The sequence below is a fragment of the Dama dama genome, chromosome 30 (assembly GCF_033118175.1).
Source record: "Dama dama isolate Ldn47 chromosome 30, ASM3311817v1, whole genome shotgun sequence".
Taxonomy (NCBI): domain Eukaryota; kingdom Metazoa; phylum Chordata; class Mammalia; order Artiodactyla; family Cervidae; genus Dama; species Dama dama.
In genome coordinates, this window is record NC_083710.1 from 51,228,706 (window position 1) to 51,254,157 (window position 25,452).

The following is a 25,452-nucleotide window of genomic DNA, read 5'->3' on the forward strand; positions in this document are numbered from 1 at the left end:
TTTATCCTTAGCACATCAGCATGTATATACTGAGTTGTATACACTCATACATAATCATTTTCTAATTATCAAAGTCAATACTTGCAACTAACCTACAAACCATGTTAAAACCAAATGAGTACTTTCTTTCAACGATGTCAGAACACTGATGTATTATTCTCCCGTTTATGAATCGACATTTTTTTTCCAAGCTTAGAACTACAAGTAAATAGGTTAAATGTTCACTATCACAACACCTTGCCAATATTTTCCCAGTCATGTCTTGTTTGCCAAAACTCATCCTCTTGATGTTTTAAGACGAGCTCACTGGATGCTGAAGTCCCTGAGCTCTCACATGTTTAGAACAGTTTTTCTACATATTTATACTTGATGAAGAGTTTGGCTGGATATGAAATTCATGGTTCACACTTGGAATTCACACTTGAATTTCTTGAACTGCTGCTTTTCTTTGTATATTCTTTGGAGATGTCTGATGCCATGCTAAATACTTCTATTACTTGATTGATTCTTTGTTTGCTTTTGCCTGTAGGCCAGCAGTCAGCAAACATTTTCTGTGAGGAGCTAAGCAGTAAATTATTTTAGGCATTGTGGGCCACATATGTTCTTTGCCACATATTTTTGTTTTGTAACTCTTTAAAAAATATATGTAGAAGCAGTTTGTAGCCTGAATGCTACACAACTGGCCATTATATGTAGTTTGCCAACACCTGCTATAGATGATAAGATTACTTTCTTCAAAATTCACAACTTTTTTACTAGGAAATATATAGTTGATCCAGAGAAGGCAATGGCACCCCACTCCAGTACTCTTGCCTGGAAAATCCCATGGATGGAGGAGCCTGGTAGGCTGCAGTCCATGGGGTCGCAAAGAGTTGGACACTACTGAGCGACTTAACTTTCACTTTTCACTTTCATGCACTGGAGAAGGAAATGGCAACCCACTCCAGTGTTCTTGCCTGGAGAATCCCAGGGACGGCGGAACCTGGTGGGCTGCTGTCTATGGGGTCGCACAGAGTTGGACATGACTGAAGCGACTTAGCAGCAGCAGGAGCAGATAGTAGATCATTTTTTTACAATTTTCCTAGGAACCTGGAAATACCTTCCAATATGTACCTTCAGGTCTTCTTTTAATTCAAGCAAGTTTTGGGGGGTTATAAAATGTTAGTAGATAACTGATGTTAAACGTTAGTCCTGTTTCACTGTTTCACTTTTCTTTTCCAGGGATTCCAATTATCCACAGACTAGATCTTCTCTATCTTCCACTTCAACAATTTTCTGTGAAACTAATTTTAACTTCATTCTATTTTCATTCTCTTAGTTATGTGCCTATATCTTCAATGCCCCTCATTAAGTTTTCCTATTTTAATCCACTCCCCACCTTGAGCCCCTGACAATTTATAGACTTTATAGCTTATTACTTTTCCATTTCATTCCTATGTTCAATTAAATTGCATTTCACTTCTTTCTGTTTTTAGTCCATCTCTGTTCTTAAAGTTTTAACAGAAAGGTTTTCTCCCCTACATACACTAAGTCACTTCAGTCATGTCCAACTCTTTGCAACCCCATGGACTATAGCCCGCCAGGCTCCTCTGTCCATAGGGATTCTCCAGTCAAGAATGCTGGAGTAGATTGCCACGCCCTCCTCCAGGGGATCTTCCCAACCCAGGGGTTGAACCCACATCTCTTATATCTCCTGTACTGGCAAGCGGGTTCTAACCACCAGGCACCACCTGGGAATCCCTTCTCCCCTATAGTTCCAAATAACTGTTTAGGAATATTTAATTCAGTTTGCAGTGCTGTGTTAGTTTTCTATGAAGGGAATATTCATCAACTAAGGAGATTTTTATTCTCATTTTGTTTTTATCTTAGAATAGTTCTGAAGAATGTTTATAATTTCATTTCATGAAAAAAAATGGTGGAGGCTTGGTGTGATTTACATAATTTTAGACTGCCCTCTTCTGTTAGTGTAGCAAAAATGTACCTTAATTGGCATGAATTGTACAAAATTTGTACACTGTAAAACATACAAACATTTCTTCATTGAATCGTTTGTGAGGATGATGAGCTGGGGAAGTTTTATGCTTTCCATCAATTTTTCAGTGTGTTGTGTCTTTCAGGATCTTAAATTCCCCTCTGCTTCTTCATGCTTTCACCAGAGACTTCCTAAAGGTAAATTTCTCATTTAATCTCTTCCTTTGGATGCTGTAACAAATGACCAGAAATTTAGTGGCTTAAAATAACAGAAATTTACATTCTTTTATAGTTCTGGAATCCAGAAGCTTAAAATAAATCACATGTAGCTAAAATGAAAGTGCCAGTGAAACTCATTCCTTCCGGGAAAGCTCTAGGTGAGAATTTATTCTTAATCTTCTAGCTTCTGGTGGATTCTGGTGTTCCTGGTCCTGTGGCTGCATCACTCAGCCTCTGTTTCCTGTCCTCACATTGTCTTCTCTTCTGTACTCACGTCCCAACTGGCCTCCCCCTAATAAGGGCACTCCTGCTGTCACTTAGGGTGCACCCAGGTAACCCAGGATCATCCCAACACATAATCCTTAATGTAATCACATGTACACAATTCCTTTTTCAGAGAATAAGATAAAATTCAAAGATTCCAAGGATTCTAACATAAACATCTTCAGGGGCCATTTACTTAGCCCCCACTCCTTCTCCCCAGATGTGCTGCCTTTCCAAGACTGCGTGCATGGATCATCTGTGAGTGCTCAGTCGCTTCAGTAGCGTCCAACTCTTTGTGACCATGTGGACTGTAGCCCACTGACCTCTTCTTTCCATGGGATTCTCCAGGTAAGAATACTGGCGTGGGTTGCCACGCCCTCCTCCAAGGAATCGGGAATCCCGACCCAGGGATCAAACCCATGTCTCTTATGTCTCTTGCCTTGGCAGGAGGGTTCTTTACCCCTATTGGGGTAAAGTATGGGTCAAACACAGTATGGGTCAAACACATTTCAAATCCTTTTCCTGCAGTCAGTGCTCTGAGCTACCCATGCATCTTTTGTAGTGCTTTTGAATTTAGGATTGATTTTCTCATTTGAGGGTTGATTTTAGCTCAATTCCATCTTCACTTTTCTGTATACTTTTATGAAAAACCCAGGTCTCCACAAAGGCTTGAGCAGGGAAATAAGAAATATATTTTCTAGACATTTGTGTTTACCTTCCTACTACAGAGAATTTGAAGTTCGTAGTGTTCTGTCTTACTACTACATTTAAAGCCTGGGGTTTTAGAGTTTTAACCATTCTTGCTGATCTGCGTAGATTTTTAGAATGGTACCTGGAGTGATCTGACTGCATTAATGGGACTTCACTGGCAGCCCAGTGGTTCATACTTTGCCTTCCAATGCAAGAGGCTGTGGGTTTGATTCCTGGTTGGGGAGCTAAGACCCCACATTTCTGGTGGCCAAAAACTGAGAGTATAAGCAACAGAAGCAGCAATGTAACAAACTCAATAAACTACTTTTTTTAAAAAAAGAAGTGTAAATCCTTTGTGAAACAGGGAAATAAACAGTATTCCAATTTGGTGAAAACCTGTTACTTACACAAAAAAGGTTTCAAAAAGTTAATGATGTAACATAATGGCTACTATTTTGTGTAGTTACTCGGAGAAATAACACCTCATTAAACTATAGACTTGTTGAATTCCAGAACTGACAAAGACCACAAGGACCAGAGCTGTCAAATCCAGTAAAGATCTCTAGTTGCCTATGGTAGAAGACTGTCTCCCATGCAAGAATCTACCCTTCAACCATCCCAGAACCCAAAATTTGAAAAATCCAAAGTGAAATTAATATCATTATACTGAACACAGCATTCTAGTATAATACTTTATAGTCAATGCAAATAAAGACTGTCAGTGTCTTTGCCTTTATTCTCTGCCTATAGAATAGCAATCCTAGTATTTAAATAAGGATCCTTAGGAAGTATTATGATGAATTAGCCAGAATGTGCAAGTTATTTTGTAAATGAAGGCTTAAGTACTGTCACGTAACTCTGATGTATGGGGAGATAAAGCAGAAATGTCAGTGGCTGACTGTGGTCATATATATTAATGTATTAATATTTAACAAAGAAATGGGAGATAAGGAAGTAGGATGTCTGCATCTTGCTATCTGTATTCTAGCACTATGCCCTCCTGATGGCATAATTTTATTTAATTGTTAACTTCATCTGCCCCCATTTAATAGGTATAGAACAAATTTTCAAAGCAATAAAACATTGTAAACAATGATTCTGAAGGTAGAAACGTGTACACTGGTATTCCCTGGGCCACTATTGCACCCAACTAAGTCAAACGTCAGTCATGTCTTTATTTATTTATGTGGCTGCATCACACAGCGTGTGGGATCCTCATTCTCAGACCAGGGATCGAACCTGTGCTCCCTGCATTAGAAGTGTGCGATCAACTGCTGGGCCACAAGGGAAGTCCCAACAGTCACGACTTTAAATACAACTCTAACTAATGTCTAAATTTGAATAAACATCAGTAAACAAATACCATCTGAGGCCTAGCATGTGCTGCATACTGAGTGTCTGCTAAGCACTGGCTTGAGAAAACACTCCATTTTCTTTGTATCCACTTTATATGCTAGGAAAGTGATTATTTTTTATAAGTGCTACTAAACAGTCAAAACATATCATTCATACAGAAACTTATACATTTCAACACCATTCTTGATACTGTTCCCTCTGCTGAGACTGATTCCTCACAGGCTCATACTAACCTCTTCCTGGTCTGTATCAGATGTCACCACTTTGGAGTTTTTCCAGATCTGCTGAACTGTAATATAATTACTCCATGCTCAGAAATTTCTTAATAGTTTTTAGAACCTATACTTTTGTACTTGCCCATACTGCTTACCCTACACATATACGATGGCAATACAATGGTATATTTTAAGAGCCTGGCTTTGGTTTACACCAGGCACCAAGATGGACCCTGCCACCTACTTGCAGTTGTCACAACGACTGGCATATCTTTCTTGAGACTCAGTTTTTTTGAGGAAGAGGAGAATAATACCTAACCCCTAGGTGTGCCAGAAGAATTAAATGAAATAATGTAAAGTGCTAAATCTAGCAAATCAGTTATAAATACAATTACCTAATATTATTCTTCCTGCAACAACCTCATTCTGCTTTCTGAGTAAACTCTCTTTATATCAGAGATTATGTCTTATGTGCTTGGGGTGCCTACAGCACCTAGAACAATGCCCTGCACACAATCAGTATTCAGAAGGCACTTTTACAAAGAAAACAAATTAAGGATACAAATCGACCATTTTTTTAGCTTTTTCCATTGTGAAGGCACAGCAAAAAATGAAAAAGACATCATTCTTGACCTTTATTTACATTTTTAATGGCTTATTCTATTTTAAAAGCTGGGTCTAGTAAAAGAGCAGTTAATCTTTAAGTGTTTAGTCTAGTTAAAAATATACATGTATATCGATATTTCACATATAAGACTGTGAGTGAAAAGAACCAGCAGGACTGTACACAAGTGAGTGCTGACTTGGCAAACACACTTACGAGTGAGTTAAACTGAAAAACTCATTTTTCTCGCCTCCATTTTTTCCAAATATACTTCCCTCCGCAATTCTTACCTCTCCTGACTCCTACTCAAATTTGTTTCCATAGCAATATGCTTTTACCTTGAAATTCCATCACTGGAATGTCTACATCCAGTCTGCAAGTATTTCTACTGCTCTTGCTCTTAAATTGCTTCTAGAAAAACTCACTTCTCCCCTCCACAGTGTAGATGAACTACATAAATGTCTACCGGGCACCTGTTTCATCTCATTGCCTTGTACTGTACAGGCGTTCTTACACAGGACTATATTAATACTTCTAACATTTGTTACATTTTAATACTTGATAACAAAGTAAATAAACCCAGCTCCTGGGATGTGAACCATACAGGACCTAAGCTTGTTCAAATTCAAGACCTTTACCGAATACAAAGAAAACATTTAGAGAGCTACTTAACAATCAAAACCAGAGGAAAAGAAAGATTGCCAGTAAAAGAGTTATTCAGCAAGGACTTATTTCCTACCACCTGATCCTGCCTTTGGCTAGACACTGGATTTCTCCTGCCAGAACCTCAGGACTGTTAAGAGAACCCTAATTTGCCATTGAGCTTTTCCACTGATGTGCTCTCAACCCTACTCCTATTAGGCCCTTTAATGTTGCTTCATTTACTCTTAATTCTTCTATTTTGAATTGTGCTGCCAAAGTCCTGAAGGTCTGAAACACATCAGTACCTCTGAATAGATGGTCAATTCGACTCTTCTGAAAACCAGTCAGACTCTGGAGAACACCGCCAAATGCCACAAGCAAAATTGCAGTCCTGCAGTCAAACAAAGGATATTAACTCACTGAGCAGGTCCTACCCTGGGCTTCGAGAGCCAATAGAAGTCCTTGTAAGCACCCCAGGAGTGCACCTACACTGAAGGAGGAATCCAGACAGATGCCAAATGGTTGCTTTAAAAACCTTCAAAATTGATGAGGACTCACAGAATAAGTTCTGGTGTTCCTTGAAAAATTCTAATACAGAGGGCTACTAATTAGAGTTTGAGCCACTCAAGAACTCCCATGAAAATTTCTAGAAGGGTTATGCACAAATTAGTTAGCAAATCCAGAAAATTTCCTAACCTCCCCCCTGACCCCAACAGAATTTTGACTGCTATAGCAAGACCTAGCACTGACTATACCATGAGCACTCAAGGGTATGATATCTTTAAGCTGCTCAGAGGCAACGCACATTTTCTCTCTTGTCTTTGCTTGATATAGGGAAGAAAGCTGTCTTCCTCTAAATCCTAAATCTTGAACAGTCTAGTTAGAAAATCAAGTGAACCTTTTTTAAGACTACCTTGCATCAACATTTAAAATTCTCTCAACTTATAAAAACTGGCTACATTACTTTGCAGTTTGTCCTAATGGGTCAAATGATCCTGCTTATTTTATGCTACATTTTATTATTAATCCTCAATTCCTAACTATATTATTAACATAATACATCATGCTGTCATGAAGTAATCTTTAGCATACCATTTGAATGCATCCAGAATTCTGGGTATTGTAATCAACACACCATGAAAAGCAAAATAACTCCTCAAGGATTCACAATGTTGAAGAGCAAATGTTTTCAATCCTCATGCAAGGCATGCTCTAGTACATCAGGATGGCCCTTCCACAGACTCTGATGTATCCTTAGATTCTCGACTGCATCTGAGAGACACCTAAGTTGACTGCTACTATCAATGCTTTATCTCTTACAAATCTTTGTCTCCTAAATTTTCTCAACATATGGCAAGGAAGGAAGTCCAGCCAGCAGCAGCAGTTACCCCAGATTCCACGGAGGGATTACACTGTCAGTATATTCCCCATCTCCTGTCAGTGGCTCCAGTGTTGACGCCTTTTCCCATTCAAGTTTGGAGAAATATAAAGTAGTTTGAAAAACCTGTTCTAAACACTATAACAATCTGCCAATACTATGAGAAGCATTTGGTATTCGTGCATACAAATTTATTTATGTGCAAAATAACTGTAAGTTATATAAACATACATATTGTATAATTATGTACACATATATATTTGTATTTTTATATGTATAAATGTATAACACATATTTACATATGTATAACTGTATTCATATATGTGTATATATGCAGTGTATGAGTGTGTGCATGTAAGTGCATTTACTTTTTAAATTTATCTTTTAATTGAAGTATAATTCCTTTAAAATGTTGTGTTAGTTTCTTCTACACAACAATGTGGATCAGCTGTAAGTATACATATATACATATCCCCTCTCTTTTGCGCCTCCGTCCCACTCCCCCATCCCATGCCCACTGGGGTAATCACAGAGCCCTGAGATGACCCCTCTGTGTTATTCAGCAGCTTCCCACCAGCTGCCTGTTTCACACATGGTAGTGTATATATGTCAATGCTACTGCCTCAATTTGTCCCACTCTCTCATTCCCCTCACTGTACCCATAAGTCGATTCTCTATGTCTGTGTCTCTACTGCTGTCCTGGAAATAGGCTCATCAGTACCACTGCTCTAGACTCCAGATGTATGTGTTAATATACAACATTTGTTTTTCTCTTTCTGACTTACTTCCCTCTGTATGATGGGCTCGAGGTCCGTCCCCAACACTACAAATGACCCAACTCCAACTGTAACCCATGTGGAAGCGAGGTACTGCATGCGCCAGGCATGGCAATGTGCCCTTCAAAGAAATTCCAACCCAATCTTCAACAAACAAGCGAGATGTTTAGTCAAGTCTCTCAAAAAATGAAAAGTTAAAATGTGATCATAATCCCAAACTAGCAAAATGCCCTTTCTTCCATTTTCAAAACCTGGAACACTTGGTAGACCTATCCTGCCCCACCCACCAAATTGTTAAACTCTCTATTCAAACTTGCGAAAATTTTACTTTGGGTCTTATGCTCAATCTCCCTATCCCATCCCTGCACACTCTCAAAATCAATTACTCTCTCCCTCAGCAACAGGGTTCTGCCCTTTCCAGAATAAATGAGAGCATGCTCTTTTCCTGTTCTACCTCTTCTACTGCCCCACCCTCAAAAGTCGTCTTTCTCTAATTCTCCAGATATTGTGTAACAAAGACCCACAACAAAAAAGATGCTGAAAAGCAGAGGGGATAAATGCTTACATATTAGGTTTCCCTATCTTACACGTCTATCAGAGAATGCACTTAAGATAGCACTTTTTCAGTTTCTGTGTCTAGTTGAAAGAATATTCCTAAGATTTGATGTCAGATGGACACAACACTTCTGAGACTTTATTTCCTCCACTGAAGTTGACACTATAAGAATCAATGTAATCATATACATTAAAAGACAGAGATTTCTTTGCTGGTCCAGTGGTTAAGAATCAGCCTTCCAATGCAGGGGATACATGTTGGATCCCTGGTCTGAGAAGGTCCCCAATGCCATGGGGCAACTAAGCCCATGTACAACTACTAAAGCCCACCAGCTCTAGAGCCTGTGCTCTGTACCAGTCGAAGCTACCTCAATGAGAAGCCCATAGACTGCAAGCTGCCTGCACACGAGACAAAGACCTCATGCAGCCAAAAACTGATAGAAAAAAAGAAAAACAAAGACTGAAACAAATATCTGACACTGGTCTCACCTGCCCTGTCAATTTAATATCTAGAGATAAATTCAATTTTTTTTTCTTGATTAGTGTTAGAGTAACTCAAGTATTTTAAAAATACCTCCCCTAGGAAGTACACAGCACACAGCCTGAAAATCCATGTGGTAAGATTTCTGGATACCATGTCTTTTGAAGTTATTTCAGCTGTTCTCCATACCATCAGGTAGAAGGAAATAACCTCTTCATAGGATAAGGATCAAAAGAAATATTAAAACTCTGTTATCACACCCACAAGTTATAAAGAAAAAAAAAAACCTTCAGAATCTGTGGACTTCCTATTACATTCTTGCAGGATCAATAAACAACACTGCACAAAATCTTTGTTGCTGTTGTTTTTCCATAGGGAAGTCATATGCTTTGAGCAGTGCAAAGAATCTGATTTCGACTACTGGAAGATGCTTTCTGGTACCTAAATTCCATTTAACTGAATGAATTTATTGCCTAGTTTCAACTGAACTGTTTCCCAATTATACATTACCTCCAAGGGCTTCCCAGGTGGCACAGGGATAAAGAATCGGCCTGCCAAGGCAAGAGACGTAGATGCAGGTTCGATCCCTGGGTTGGGAAGATCCCCTGGAGGAGGAAATGGCAATCCACTCCAGTATTCTTGCCTGGAAATTTCCAGACAGATGAGCCTAGAGGGCTACTGTCCAAGTGGCTGCAGAAAGTCAGACACCACTGAGCACGCATGCACACACCAAAGAAGAAAATATCCATATTCTATATATACTGAAAATTACTTGATCCTGTCTTTGCCTTAGAGATTTTACATATGAATTGAGGGTCAAACCTGTGTTTGCCTTTTCCTCTTCCGGCCCCTTCAATGGCCTACATTGGAAGTCCTACAGATACTCTCCTTGTGTGATAAATAGATCACTTGAGTATTTCAAGTACACTACAGAACGGAAGATGAGCTTAACATCTTTGTGTCCATGGAGAAGACCAGCAAAATCAAGAAGCTAGCCCACTGTGTAAAACTTTCTGAAATATTTTACTAACAAAGGCTTTGCTGGGTTTTTCTTCAATGATTCTAATTTTCCTAAAAACTCCAGACATCAGTGGTACTTACCTCAAGATGATTTCAGCCAGACTTCATAACAGTGATAGAAAGTATAAGTGATAGCTGCTATTTTGCCAACAAGAGAAATAGTTTACCATTATTACTCATCTCCAAAGAGTGTTCTCAAGTCAGAACTGTTTTACAGGCCAAACAAAAAGTTATTTTCAAAAAAAAAAAGGGGGGGGGGGGAGTAAAAGAATTAGGTATTAAAAGAAAAAGGAAAATAGAGAAGCTGTTATTTTTAATATTATTTTTATTATTAAGAACAGTTAAAACTACCATTTTCTCATAGTTCTGGCAAATCTTTCTAAAACCATGATTACTTAAATAAAAGTCATTATTCTCCTTTCCTATAGCCAAAGTGTCCAAAGTGGACTTTCAATCTCTCTTTCTCTTTCTCACACACATACACAATATTTGTGAGATAACTATTTTCCATCTTAAAACAATAAAATGTTGACTTAAAAAAAAACATACACTGGGGTATTTGTGTTGACTCTCATGTTAACATTCAACTTTCACCTACATTTACCTCCAACTGATAAAGGATAACAAAGGCAGAAACTTCACTACCAAAGGGACATGAGAGACAGGATGTTGGAAAATGAAAGGGAAAGTGAGAGAAGGGAATAGTGTGACATGGGTCTTATTTTATATATTTTGTTCTGTTCAGACATGATCCATCTCCTCCAGCAGAAAGGCAGACTCTCTCAGACCATCCATGTCAGAGGTGACACCATCCATGTCAGAAGAGACAGAATCAGGAATCTAGGCAGCAAAACCTCAAAAACCATGTCATGTGAACGTAAACAGAGGATCTCGGATTTCTAGTCAAGCTTGATAAAATAAAAGGAAACAAATACTTGTCAAGAACCTTCCGTATATACTGCCTTAAGTATTGTGTGAGACTTTGGCTAACCTCAAAGCCTTGTTCGAACTATAAAAAAAAAAAAAAAAAAAGACACCAATTCAGATGAGCAATTAGAAAAAACTACCCTAGAAAAATCATGCATTGGGCTCCTGATTGGCCCTGAGAGCAGAGAGTAGATATTAACCCCTTGGCCCCTCTGCAGGGTGGCTTTATGTGGAGCTTGCCAGGCTCTCAGAGCTGAATTCAGAACCTGACATCGCAGCTTCACTCCAATAGCGAGTCTCATTCTGTACAAAAGAGGCGGAATCTTTGGAGACATCATTTAAATGCCAATTTTCATGTCTCAGCTTCTAAGTTATGGCACTTATAACATCAATATTTTAAACAGTTCAAGTATTTTTTAACACCCAAATGAGTCATTCACTCTCTTAGTAGAGAAGATGTAAAATAAAATGTCACTGATGAAAATGTGAACTGCTTCTTCAAAGGCAGAGTTAAGCATATATCTCACAATTCAATGGTAATTGGCACCGAAAATAGAATGCTGGAGCCTGACAGTGGGAATTTGCTGGGCTCCACAGGACCTCAAAGGCTGAGGGAGAAAGAGGGCCCAGAACTATCAGAATCCCCCTCAATCTACTCTCTCTGCAATGTCCTCACAATCCTCACTGACTTTTAAAGGGACCAATTCTACCTTCTCATTGAACTGATACAAACATCAAGGAATAAGGCACAGAAAACTGCTCTGATACATGAAAAGGATATTCGTAGATGCAAAGTGGCACTCTGGGCCAGCATGACCAGCTCAATAAACAACAAAGTACATCAATACACAACAAAGTAGGATATCCTAAAACCTGACATACACACCTAACTTTGTATTTTCAGGGTTCTCCCAGGCATATCTGCTCAATGCCCCTCGCCCTGTATCTTTTTTAGAGTGAATAAATACATAAATAACAGAACCAAAGGTGCTGTAGAAGGATAACTTATTTTGCAGAACTGCTCAGACTAAATCACTCTAATCCATGAAAGACATAATAAGCGGTTCAGTTTTAAGCACGTGTGGTTTCTCTGCTTGAATTACCCAAGTAATTGTAGCTATACAGAATCAAGCTAAACACACTGCACATCTATAGTACTGCATGATTTCAGTAAAACGGAGCGTCTCCAGAATCACACTCGCACCATTTTAAGACTCTAACTGAGAACATGACAGAAGCAGCACTCGGAGTGCATAAAAATAATGGGCCCAAAGCAATCCCATGAATGATTCCCAAAGTGTTACACAGAATTATAATGAAATCATATTGGATAAATGAAATGGCATAAAGAATTTAAAAGGGTGTGAAGCATGACACTCAAATGTCTAGCCACTTAACTATAACACAGCTTTTATGTGAACAAATATCGATAATTCCAAATTCATCTAAATGAATTCTGGCACACTTGCACAGGCTTAAAAATTCAACACCACAGCAAAAGTGGGGGAAAACCCAGACGAGGAGCTGAGGAAGAGAAGGAGAGAAACCAGTACATGGGCTAAGAGAGGGAGAGTCCGAGAGAGCATGGATCACTCCCAAAAAGTTACTACTACACCAGCATCCTTCCATCATATACAAGTAACAAACTTTCATTGTCCAAACAAAGGGATGAATTACACTTTCTTTAACTCTGAAAAATCTGCACTGAGATGGCATATTATAGAAAGATAAGCCCCATCCCCATCGATGTGTTTGCACACTATCTCCATCTACTCAAGAATATCTTTTCATCTTCTCTGTACTTCCTCTCCAAACCATGACATCGAGACCAAATCCATTTCCATCGGTATCACCAAGCTGGTACTCCCTATTACCAACATTAACCAGCACCACTTAAGGCCAAGAGGACTTCTAGGGTGCTTGTCTGTCCACAACTCTACTGAAAACCCATCAGCATTTAAAATTTGCAGGCAGCAATACTCTTGCGTGGAAAAATCCCATGGAAGGAGGAGCCTGGTAGGCTACAGTCCACGGTGCCACAAAGAGTCAGACACGACTGAGGGGCTTCACTTTCACTTTCAAACTCTTTAACTAAAGGGTTAGAAGCCCCGGGTTAAAATTCTCACAATTGCCACATATCATCTCTGGGCTTTTGGCAACTGATTGCATTCTTATGTTCCCAATTTTTCATATGAAAAATAGTGATCACAGTATTCTGTTCTATCTTCTCACTACATTTATGCCAACATCAAACAATAACAAACAATAAAGTGCTCAGAGTTACACAAAGGATACATACAGATACAAAGTAGTAGTGTTGTCATTATTTTTCCTTCAGTTCAGAAGACAAAACTCTAAAGAAATCAGAGGAAGTATATTCCCAATGCCAAAGAAATGCAAAGTTAGATTAGCCAAGTCAAATTCATTCAGCTAATCAATAGATAACATTCTAATAAATATTTTTCATGAGACATGATAAGAAAATGAGAATTATTCTTCAAGATCTGTAAAAATCAATGATTTTCCATGACAGTTTCACCAAGAATGCTAGAAACCTAGCATTTGCTAAAGAGCAGCTTAGTAGCACAAAAAAAATCACTGTCTCGAGGTTAAACATAGCTGGTTCTGACTCCGAGAAGTCATGTGATCTCAGAGAAATTACATAACCATTCTTAACACACCCATCCTCACTGGTAAAGTACAGATGATCACTGTGGGACTACCAGGAATGTTAGATGAGATGGTATCAGGGATCGTAAGTGCCCACGAATAGCACCCTCCGTAACTATTCTTTTTGGGAATATTAATATTAGTATTGTCTTCTTGATAAACCATGCTGCTGCTGCTAAGTTGCTTTAGTCGTGTCCGACTCTGTGTGACCCCATAGACGGAAGCCCACCAGGCTCCTCTGTCCACAGGATTCTCTAGGCAAGAATACTGGAGTGGGTTGCCATTTTCTCCTCCAGCTAAACCATGGGCCGCCTTCAAGTCAGACTATACCTTGGTTCCTAACAACCACCACCATAAATGATTGTTCTGAGACTGAACTAACAAATGAAAATGCTGGAAATCAAGCTGAGAGTTAATATGCATGATGCCATTTGAGCTCAATTAAGTGCTAAATTGGGTGGGTTGTGACTACAGACAGAGTCGATAAAAGTGCAGAGAAGAGAGAGATCAATGGGAATGCTAAATGCAAGAAAGAATTTTGTCTTGCAACTTGGAGGATAACCATGATTTCAACAAACTATGGGGACAGAGAGGGTATTAGGTTGAAGCAACAGCTAGCAGCAAATGGGCATCAACTCCTTTATCTTCCCTGAAACAATGGAAACAGTGACAGACTTTATTTTCTTGGGCTCCAAAATCACTGCAGATGGTGACTGCAGCCATGAAGTTAAAAGATGCTTGCTCCTTGGAAGAAAAGCTATGACAAACATACACAGCATATTAAAAAGCAGAGACATTATTTTGCCTACAAAGGTCTGTATAGTCAAAGGTATGGTTTTTCCAGTAGTCAGGTGTGAGAATTGGACCATAAAAAGGCTGAGAGTTTCATTGATGCTTTCGAACTGTGGTGCTGGAAAAGACTCTTGAGAGTCCCTTGGACAGCAAGGAGATCAAACCAGTCAATCCTAAAGGATATCAACCCTTAATATTCACTGGGAGGACTAATGCTTCCAAGGATGAAGCTGAAGCTTCAAGCCTTTCACCAACCTGATACAAAGAGCCGACTCACTGGAAAAGGCCCTGATGCTGGGAAAGATTGGAGCCAGGACGAGAGTGGATGACAGAGGACGAGGTGTTTGGATGGCATCACTGACTCAATGGACATGAGTTTGAGCAAGCTCTTGGAGACAGTAAAGGACAGGGAAGCTGGCATGCTGCAGTCCATGGGGTCGCAAAGAGTCAGACAAGACTGAGCAACTGAACAACAACTGTAATTCCCATTTTACAGATAAAGAAAATAAGACAGAGATTAAGTAGTTTGCTTTGGTCACAGGAAAAATGTTAGCGACAGGACATAAGCACACCCAGTCTGGCTCCAGAGTCCACACACTTTACCACAGAGACTCACTGAGCTAAGTCCTAATAGATTTGAGCTGGAAAATGAGTAAACCTCACTGTATCAGCTATAAACAGCAACTACTCTGAGTAGTTTCTGTAATGAAAGCTACTCATATTCAATGCAATCCCTATCAAGCTACCAACGGTATTTTTCACAGAACTAGACCAAAGAATTTCACAATTTGTATGGAAATACAAAAAACCTCGAATAGCCAAAGTAATCTTGAGAAAGAAGAATGGAACTGGAGGAATCAACCTGCCTGACTTCAGACTCTACTACAAAGCCACAGTCATCAAGACAGTATGGTACTGGCACAAAGACAGAAATATAGATCAATGGAACAGAATAGAAAGCCCAGAGATAAATCCACGAACCTATGGACACCTTATCTTTGACAAAGGAGGCAAGGATATACAATGGAAAAAAGACAACCTCTTTAACAAGTGGTGCTGGGAAAACTGGTCAACCACTTGTAAAAGAATGAAACTAGAACACTTTCTAACACCATACACAAAAATAAACTCAAAATGGATTAAAGATCTAAATGTAAGACCAGAAACTATAAAACTCCTAGAGGAGAACATAGGCAAAACACTCTCCGACATAAATCAAAGCAAGATCCTCTATGACCCACCTCCCAGAATATTGGAAATAAAAGCAAAACTAAACAAATGGGACCTAATGAAACTTAAAAGCTTTTGCACTACAAAGGAAACTATAAGTAAGGTGAAAAGACAGCCCTCAGATTGGGAGAAAATAATAGCAAATGAAGAAACAGACAAAGGATTAATCTCAAAAATATACAAGCAACTCCTGCAGCTCAATTCCAGAAAAATAAATGACCCAATCAAAAAATGGGCCAAAGAACTCAACAGACATTTCTCCAAAGAAGACATACAGATGGCTAACAAACACATGAAAAGATGCTCAACATCACTCATTATTAGAGAAATGCAAATCAAAACCACAATGAGGTACCATTACACGCCAGTCAGGATGGCTGCTATCCAAAAGTCTACAAGCAATAAATGCTGGAGAGGGTGTGGAGAAAAGGGAACCCTCTTACACTGTTGGTGGGAATGCAAACTAGTACAGCCGCTATGGAAAACAGTGTGGAGATTTCTTAAAAAACTGGAAATAGAACTGCCATATGACCCAGCAATCCCACTTCTGGGCATACACACTGAGGAAACCAGATCTGAAAGAGACACGTGCACCCCAATGTTCATCGCAGCACTGTTTATATAGCCAGGACATGGAAGCAACCTAGATGCCCATCAGCAGATGAATGGATAAGGAAGCTGTGGTACATATACACCATGGAATATTACTCAGCCATTAAAAAGAATTCATTTGAACCAGTCCTAATGAGATGGATGAAGCTGGAGCCCCTTATACAGAGTGAAGTAAGCCAGAAAGATAAAGAACATTACAGCATACTGACACATGTATATGGAATTTAGAAAGGTGATAACGATAACCCTATATGCAGAACAGAAAAAGAGACACAGAAACACAGAACAGACTTTTGAACTTTGTGGGAGAATGTGAGGGTGGGATATTTCAAAAGAACAGCATGTATGCTATCTATGGTGAGACAGATCACCAGCCCAGGTGGGATGCACGAGACAAGTGCTCCGGCCTGGTGCACTGGGAAGACCCAGGGGAATCGGGTGGAGAGGGAGGTGGGAGGGGGGATCGGGATTGGGAATACATGTAAATCCATGGCTGATTCATATCAATGTATGACAAAACCCACTGGGAAAAAAAAAATAATAATAATAAAAAAAAAAAAAAGAAAAAATAAAAAAAGAAAGTGAAAGTCTCTCAGTCACGTCCAACTCTTTGTGATACAGTCCATGGAATTCTCCAGGTCAAATACTGCAGTGGGTAGTCTTTCCCTTCTCCAGAGGATCTCCCCAACTTAGGGATCTAATCCAGGTCTCCCATATTGCAGATGGATTCTTTTACAAACTGAACTATCAGGGAAGCCCAACTCTTTGCGACCCCATGGACTGTAGCTTGCTTGGTTCCTCTGTCCATGGAATTCTCCAGCAAGAATACTGGAGTGGGTAGCCTATCCCTTCTCCATGGGATGGTCCCAACCCAAGAATCCAACTGGGGTCTCCTGCATTGTAGGTGGATTCTTTAACAGCTGAACTACCAGAACTATATTTTTTTTAATGTAAGTTCATTTTTTAAAAAACGTTTTAGTTTGTATTGGGTTATAGCAAATGAATGATGTTGTGACAGTCTGAAATGAACAGCGAAGGGACTCAGCCACATGTATACATGTATCCATTCTCCCCCAAATTCCCCTCCCATCCAGGCTGCCACATAGCACTGAGCAGAATTCTCTGTGCTACACAGTAGGTCCTTGTTGGTTCAGAAAATCTGGTAGGTCAGTGAACTAGGCTTACATACTATAGGAACATACATAGTTAAGAGGAAAAATAAACCACATCCCAGGTCTCTACCAGTGAAAATTTTACAACTACCATCCTCTAGCATCCACTGCCAGAAAGTTACATCAACCCCAAGTTGGAAGTTCTTGCCACTGCACTCACCCAAAAGACAGCCGGCCCAGCCCGGTCCATTCTACATCTCTCTACAGGGGGGTGCAGCTCACTGGCCAAAGTCCTGTTAACTGCAAGAGAGTCTAGGAACTGCAAGGTGTTACGGCTTCCTTTTTCCTTTTGGTAAAAGATTCTATAAGAGGAGCTGAAATCACAATATGGGAAGCTAACAGAAAGTCAAGATGATAAACACAAGACGTCAGACGATTGCAAAGGGGCCTCTACACACAATGGTCATTCCCAAACAATGTCAGCTACATAAAGGAAGGTCACATCATGTAGGTACAATTTCACTGCATTTGGGGACAATTTACTCTTTCCTAACAAAGGCCTTAGGTCTCATAATGGCAAGGTGTTGTGCAAGGCATAAAGATGATAATTCATGTAATTCAAGAACTAATATCATCAATTACTTGGTGACTTTTTCCCCAACAATTTCAGAATGCTATATAGCATAATGAGATACGTCATTTTTCCTATAAGAAAAAGCAAAAGATATTAATTAACAAAACCAGCCACATTATGTATCATGTACTATTTCTGCCTCTTATAGTTAGTTCTCCTGTACTTCCATAGAAGAATCATTTTCCAAGACAACTGAAATTTTGAATGGTGACAACATAATTTTATCTCTGTGGAAACAGGAGTTTGAAATAAAATGCTTTATTTAAGTATTCACTAGAAAAGAGTTAGCTCTGGTTAACAAAACAGAAAGTAATTTTTGAATCATTATTCCTTTAACTATCATAGCCATATCTATTTCTGAATAACACTTCAATTGCTTTCTACAGTGATGATTGTTTCTAGTTTTTTATTTTTAAGGAAAGTTAACTACATACAATGAGATACAGTATTTCTGGGTAAAGTTCAAGAATACAGAACTAAAGACTTATTTTTAAATGCAAATTATGCATAAAGGTAGCTATTAATAACACAAAATCAATATGTATTATTTCTATTGTATAAACATAAATTCACAGTACCATTTTTTAATTGATAATGGAGTCACATGAAACAAAGTAACTCTAGAGCATCATCAATGTTCAGTTTTCCCAAAATCCACATGAATAAATGAACATCTATTTTACTTTACATATACAAATTATTTTACTTGATGAAATTAAGGAGAAATTCAGATGAACAACAATCCCAAGAGCAGTTGCTTCTTACATTAATTACTTAATACACAGGATACTATGTTAAGGATTATGTATATAGTTTCACTATTCTAGCTGAATTCTAATACCCTTTACTATCCCTGAATTTAAATACATAGGAAAATGTTCCCCATCCTTCTCAGAAACATTCCTGTCAATCAAAAACACTGCACAGAAATGTGAATATACTCCAAGGACAACAACCCAAAGAGGACAAAGACAAAATTTCCACTTTTATGTATTTATGGAATGTTGATGTGGAAATCAGAAGTCACCATGGCAAATAAAATTTGGTGGGAGGGAAAAGAGAGCAAATTGAGAGCAAGGTGAACAGAAAGCGATAACGTCATATTTTATGACTTGATATAATAGACATTAAGGGTTTTACCATGTAATTGATATTTATTTACCATATTAATAATTATGTGTAGGAAAATCATGGCCCTTTGCAAAATAGTTGATTGGCAAAGAATCAAGACATTTTCAGCAAGACAAAAGATTTTAGTGAGTACAAGATTGACTGAGGGGAAAATTTATGATCTTGTACATGAACAGGTTATACATATGGGCCTAAAAATGAATTCCAGACAGTCAGCTTCCTAAAATGTACCCACAGGCTCTGCACTATTCATAGAAAATACTTTACACTCCAAACAATTTGCCTCTTTATTTTCTTCAGCAAATATCATAATATATTGATTTTTTTAATGTTTTTAAAAAAGTTTTTTGTCTTTTGACTGTGCCATGTGGTATGTGAGATCTCAGCTTTGTGACCAGGGATGGAACCTGCATTCCCTGCATTGGAAGCACAGAGACTCAACTACTATACCACCAGGGAAGTCCCCGATGAATCATTTTTAAAGGGCTTCAATACTTTGTATGATGTGAATCTTTACATGATGTGAATAACTTGAAGTGACCCAGGAGACTTATTCTACTATCCTGCTATAACTGATTTAGCCAAGGGAGGTTTGAGGTTTTAAACCCACAGGTGCATTAATTTCTTTCAAGTTGAAAGTAAAAAATATATAACCTAGGTAAAAAAAAAAAAAATTTAAGAAGAGTACATTCTTTATCTTAAGTTTAAAGAACAATAAGACTGTCTTGTTTAGTAGATACAGGATTTAAGACTATATCACTCATCATCTGCATGGCTTTATTGAAAAGACATAATTAATTAAGAGTATAACAATGAAATTGCAAAGTTGGAAATAGAATTGGTCATGGAGACTATGAGTCATCTGAACATCACAGCTCATTTATGATTGACAAGTACGTATTTCTTAATTAAGAAAACTCTCTGACAAAATGCCCTTAAGACAATAAAATGGACTGACCAGATCATAGAGACACAATCCTTTTTCCATAGGCCACAGACACGACCACTCAGCAACATGTGAAACTGATCAAACCTGCCACCAGGTTGAATATGCCTTGGTAGCAAAGCATAGATTTTCCTCAGTGATGACACTGACATAATTTGTAAAGCAATAAAAAAAAAAAAGCAACTGTTGACATCCTTATGTTGTTACTTATTTATGAAATTCTACATTCTCAAAATACCAGGACAGGGAGACAGAGTTTTCAAGAAGGTGAATCTAATATGTGCTGTCAGCTCTGCTCAATTTCTTGATTTCTGAAATTGATTCACACAGTGAATCACAGTGTGATTTTTCCACTGTGATGAGCAGGGAATATTTTTGCACGTTTTTACCGACGATTAAATTGTTGAAACCATTATATTAAAACATATACTATGCAGTCAAGTATTTTTAATCCTCTCCTCTTCAACAACCTCATCAGAGTGAAAGTGAAAGTCACTCAGCCCTCTCTGACTCCTTGCAACCCCATGGACAATACAGGCCATGGAATTCTCCAGGCCAGAATACTGGAATGGATAGCCCTTCCCTTCTCCAGGGGATCTTACCAACCCAGAGATCAAACCCAAGTCTCCCACATTGCAGGCAGATTCTTTACCAACTGAGGCACCAGGGAAGCCCAAAAATACTGGAGTGGGGAGCGCATTCCTTCTCCACTGGATCTTCCCGACCGAGGAATCAAACCCGGGTCTCCTGCATTGCAGGTGGCTTCTTTATCAGCTGAGCTAAGGTTAAAGAGAGATTCCAAGGGTTCATATTTATTTCAGGATACTGTGTACAAAGGCCACAGAACCTCTATTGGTGAATGTGCACTTATTGGGGTAGTGAACTAAAACTTTTCATAAGATCTGCTACAATTTTTCTTAAACATTAATATTGTAGTAGAAATTATTTGAACTCAGATAATATGAAATGTGATCACTAATTATAATACTATCTAAGACAGCTTGCAATAGTGAAAAGACTCAGATTCAGAATACATAAACTCCAAGTACATCCCTTTTACTCACTAATGGTATCTCTGACGCAAGCTATCTCTGCAATTTTATTTACTAATCAGGATAATGCTATATTGACTCAAGGGTTTACTATGGTAAAAAACCAATTTGGACTGTTAGGCCCTCTAAAAACTGACTTTCTTACCATTATGAAATGTTCTATTTTACCTCCGGTTTCTAAGTCCATTTTATCTCATATTAATATGGGCACCATATCTGCTTTGTGATTTGATGTATATATACATGATACATCTTTTCATATCCTTTTACTTTTTGTTTAAAAGAAGGTCTATTACAAAATTCTTAATTCTCTAAAAGAAAACCTCTCACACGCTAGTAAAATAATGCTCAAATTCTCCAAGCCAGGCTTCAGCAATATGTGAACTGTGAACTTCCAGATGTTCAAGCTGTTTTTAGAAAAGGCAGAGGAACCAGAGATCATATTGCTGACATCCGCTAGATCATCAAAAAAGCAAGAGAGTTCCAGAAAAACATCTATTTTTGCTTTATTGACTATGCCCAAGTCTTTGACTGTGCGGATCACAAAAAACTGTGGAAAATTCTGAAGGAGATGGGAATACCAGACCACCTGACCTGCCTCCTGAGAAACCTGTATGCAGGTCAGGAAGCAACAGTTAGAACTGGACATGGAACAAGAGACTGGTTCCAAACTGGGAAAAGGAGTACGTCAAGGCTGTATATTGTCACCCTGCTTATCTAACATATATGCAGATTATATCATGAGAAACGTTGGACTGGATGAAGCACAAACTGGAATCAAGATTGCCGGGAGAAATATCAGTAACTTCAGATATGCAGATGACACCACCCTTATGGCAGAAAGTGAAAAACAAAAGAGTCTCTTGATGAAAGTGAATGAGCAGGGTGAAAAAGCTGGCTGAAAGCTCAACATTCAGAAAACTAACATCATGGCATCTGGTCCCATCACTTCATGGCAAATAGGTGGGGAAACAGTGGAAACAGTGTCAGACTTTATTTTTCTGGGCTCCAAAAATCACTGCAGATGATGACTGCAGCCATGAAATTAAAAGACACTTACTCCTTGGAAGGAAAGTTATGACCAACCTAGACAGCATATTAAAAAGCAGAGACATTACTTCGCCAACAAAGGGCCATCTAGTCAAGGCTATGGTTTTTCCAGTGCTCATGTATGGATATGAGAGTTGGACTATAAAGAAAGTTGAGGACCAAAGAATTGATGTTTTTGAACTGTGGTGTTGGAGAATACTCTTGAGAGTCCCTTGAACAGCAAGGAGATCCAACCAGTCCATCCTAAAAAAAATCAGTCTTGGGTGTTCATCGAAAGGACTGATGTTGAAGCTGAAACTCCAATACTTTGGCCACCTGATGCGAAGAGCTGACTCACTTGAAAAGACCCTGATGTTGGGAAAGATTGAAGGTGGGAGGAGAAGGGGACGACAGAGGATGAGATGGTTGGATGGCATCACTGACTCAATGGACATAAGTTTGGGTGAACTCCGGGAGTTGGTGATGGACAGGGAGGCCTGGAGAGCTGCAATCCAAGGGGTCACAAAGAGTCGGACACAACTGAGCAACTGAACTGAACTGAAAAGAAAACATTCTAAACTATAACAGTTTTTATTTCAAGGCAATGTGATCATGCCTTTTATTTTACTCTTGGTTTTGTATACACAAAATTTTCAATGATGAAAATGTTTTCAGATGTTAAGAGTTCCATTTCTGATCTGAGTGATCCACAGGACTGAGATGACTTAACTATTAAAACTGATCCTTGAACAATACAGGACCTCTTATACATGAATTGTTTTCAACAGTAAATACTGCACGGTCCACCTTGGTTGAGGCTTCCCTTATAGCTCAGTCAGTAAAGAATCTGCCTGCAGTGCAGGAGACTCGGGTTCAATTTCTAGGTCCGGAAGATCCTGTGGAGAAGGAAATAGCAACCCACTCCAGTATTTGTGCCTGGAAAATCCCACAGACAGAGGAACCTGGCAGTAGTTACAGTCCAAGGGGTCACAAGAGTCAGACACGCCTTAGCGACTAAACCACCACCAACTTGGTTGAATCTGTGGATGTGAAACACAAACATGGAGGAACCTTGAATATGGAGGGCTGAATATAAACTATAATTATATATCCAACTAGCGTAGAGGGTTGATACTCCTAACCTTTACATGTTTCTCAACTGGAACCTCACTTTTCATATACAACTTAGTTCTCTAGTCAGAAGAAGAGTTTTGTCAAAGCCAACACTTGCTTAGGAAGTAGCCATTGTAAATAAATATAGGACCATTTATTCACACAGAGTAACTTTTAAAAACTCACTTTCCATTTGAACTACCTAAAGCAATTTCTGTTTAATTTCTTCTTTAGCCATTGAGTTCAGTAATCCATACCAGCTCTTCCAAGAACTGTTCCACTCGTGGCCATCCTGGATGAATGACAAGTTGGAATCAAGACTTCCAAGAGAAGTATCAATAACCTCAGATATGCAGATGACATATGTCCATCCTGATGGCAGAAAGTGAAGAAGAACTAGACCCTCTTGATGAAAGTGAAAGAGGAGAGTGAAAAAGTTGGCTTAAAACTCAACATTCAAAAAACTAAGATCATGGCATCAGTCCCATCACTTCACGGCAAATAGATGGGGAAACAGTGACAGACTTTATTTTCTCGGGCTCCAAAATCACTGCAGATGGTGACTGCAGCCATCAAATTAAAAGATGCTTGCTCCTTGGAAGAAAAGTTATGATCAACCTAGACAGAATATTAAAAAGCAGAGACATTACTTTGTCGACAAAGGTCCGTCTAGTCAAGGCTATGGTTTTTCCAGTGGTCGTGTACGGATGTGAGAGTTGGAACACAGAGAAAGCTGAGCGACAAAGGTTTGATGCGTTTGAACGGTGGGGTTGGAGAAGACTCTTGAGAGTCCCCTGGACAGTGAGAAGATCACTAGAGTCAATCCTAAAGGAGATCAGTCCTGAATATTCATTGGAAGGACTGATGCTGTGCTGATACTCTGGCCACCTTATATGAAGAACTGACTCATTGGAAAAGACCCTGATGCTGGGAAAGATTGAAGGCAGGAGAAGGAGACAATAGAGGATGAGATCGTTGGATGGCATCACCGACTCGATGGATATGAGTTTGCAGAAGCTCCAGGAGGTGGTGGTGGACAGGGAAGTCTGGTGTGCTGCAGTCCATGGGGTTGCAATAGTTGGGCACAGCTAAGCATCTGAACTGAACTGAACTGCCATCCTGGTTTTTTCCTTGCCATCCTCTCCACACAGGCAGATCACTACTTAGCCAAACCCTTACGGGGACCAGTTTAAAGATCCCCAGAGCCCTCTCTCTGTACAGCTACTATCTTTCTGTTATTGTTCACTTTAAAATTAGCTGCCTTGACCTCTCCAAATTCCAAACCCTGCCTGCTTACCTCAGTGTGACTGCCGGGTCCTCTCTGTTTGGCTCCAGGAGGTTGAGGCAAGAGTCAAATCACATACTTTGTCCTCCCACTCCCAGAGATTACAGACTATAACTTCCTGTTGTCCACTAGGTAAAAAACATTTCATATATTTTGTATGGTTTTCTAATGTTTACAGTAAGAGGTTGATACCCATAGCAGTTAATCTCTCACAGTCAAGAAAAAAAGTCCTCCAAGGGCTAAATGAGATATTTTTGTGAGACACTTAGAGACTATGCATCAGTTTGTAAACATTAGCACAAGAAAACACACCCAGATATAGAGAAATACACACCTCATGCTCCAGATTTTTTTTTTTTTTCCTTATTCTCCCACAACGACAAGTACATGAAGGAGAACATCATCATTCAGAAGCTGAAATATTTTGGAAAGGTTAATTTTCCCCCAAGCAAAATTCCCAAAAGACTCAGAGCATGAGTTTGCTTTAAAAATGTGCTCCTTTTTACAAAGCACTGACCCTATGCAGACGCAAATAACGCTTGAAAAGAACAGCACTTCACATTCTCCGCAACTAATGAGACTGCAGTTAGAACCAGTCATCTGTGGATACAGAGAACCATCACCGCACAGAGGGTCAGGGTGTCTGGGTGGTGGGCAAAAAGGAATGAAGCTGAAGGAAAAAGTACATTGCTAATGGGAAAGAGGAGGGCAGAATTATCAACTTCATAGCTTTGCCCAGGGCAGGCCC

The 25,452-nt window shown here is 39.1% G+C and overlaps 1 protein-coding gene across 9 annotated transcripts in view; it reads right to left on the bottom strand.

Annotated features, from left to right (window-relative positions):
- KLF12 (KLF transcription factor 12) overlaps positions 1–25,452 on the bottom strand; it is a 657,687-nt gene that overhangs the window by 241,653 nt on the left and 390,582 nt on the right. Inside the window, exon 4 of one of the 9 annotated variants that reach the window (XM_061133272.1) lies at positions 6,267–6,352. The exons of the other annotated variants lie outside the window; for them this stretch is intronic. The gene's annotated coding sequence lies outside the window, so the exon portion shown is untranslated. The remainder of the gene's footprint in view (positions 1–6,266; positions 6,353–25,452) is intronic. 9 annotated transcript variants of the gene reach the window in all.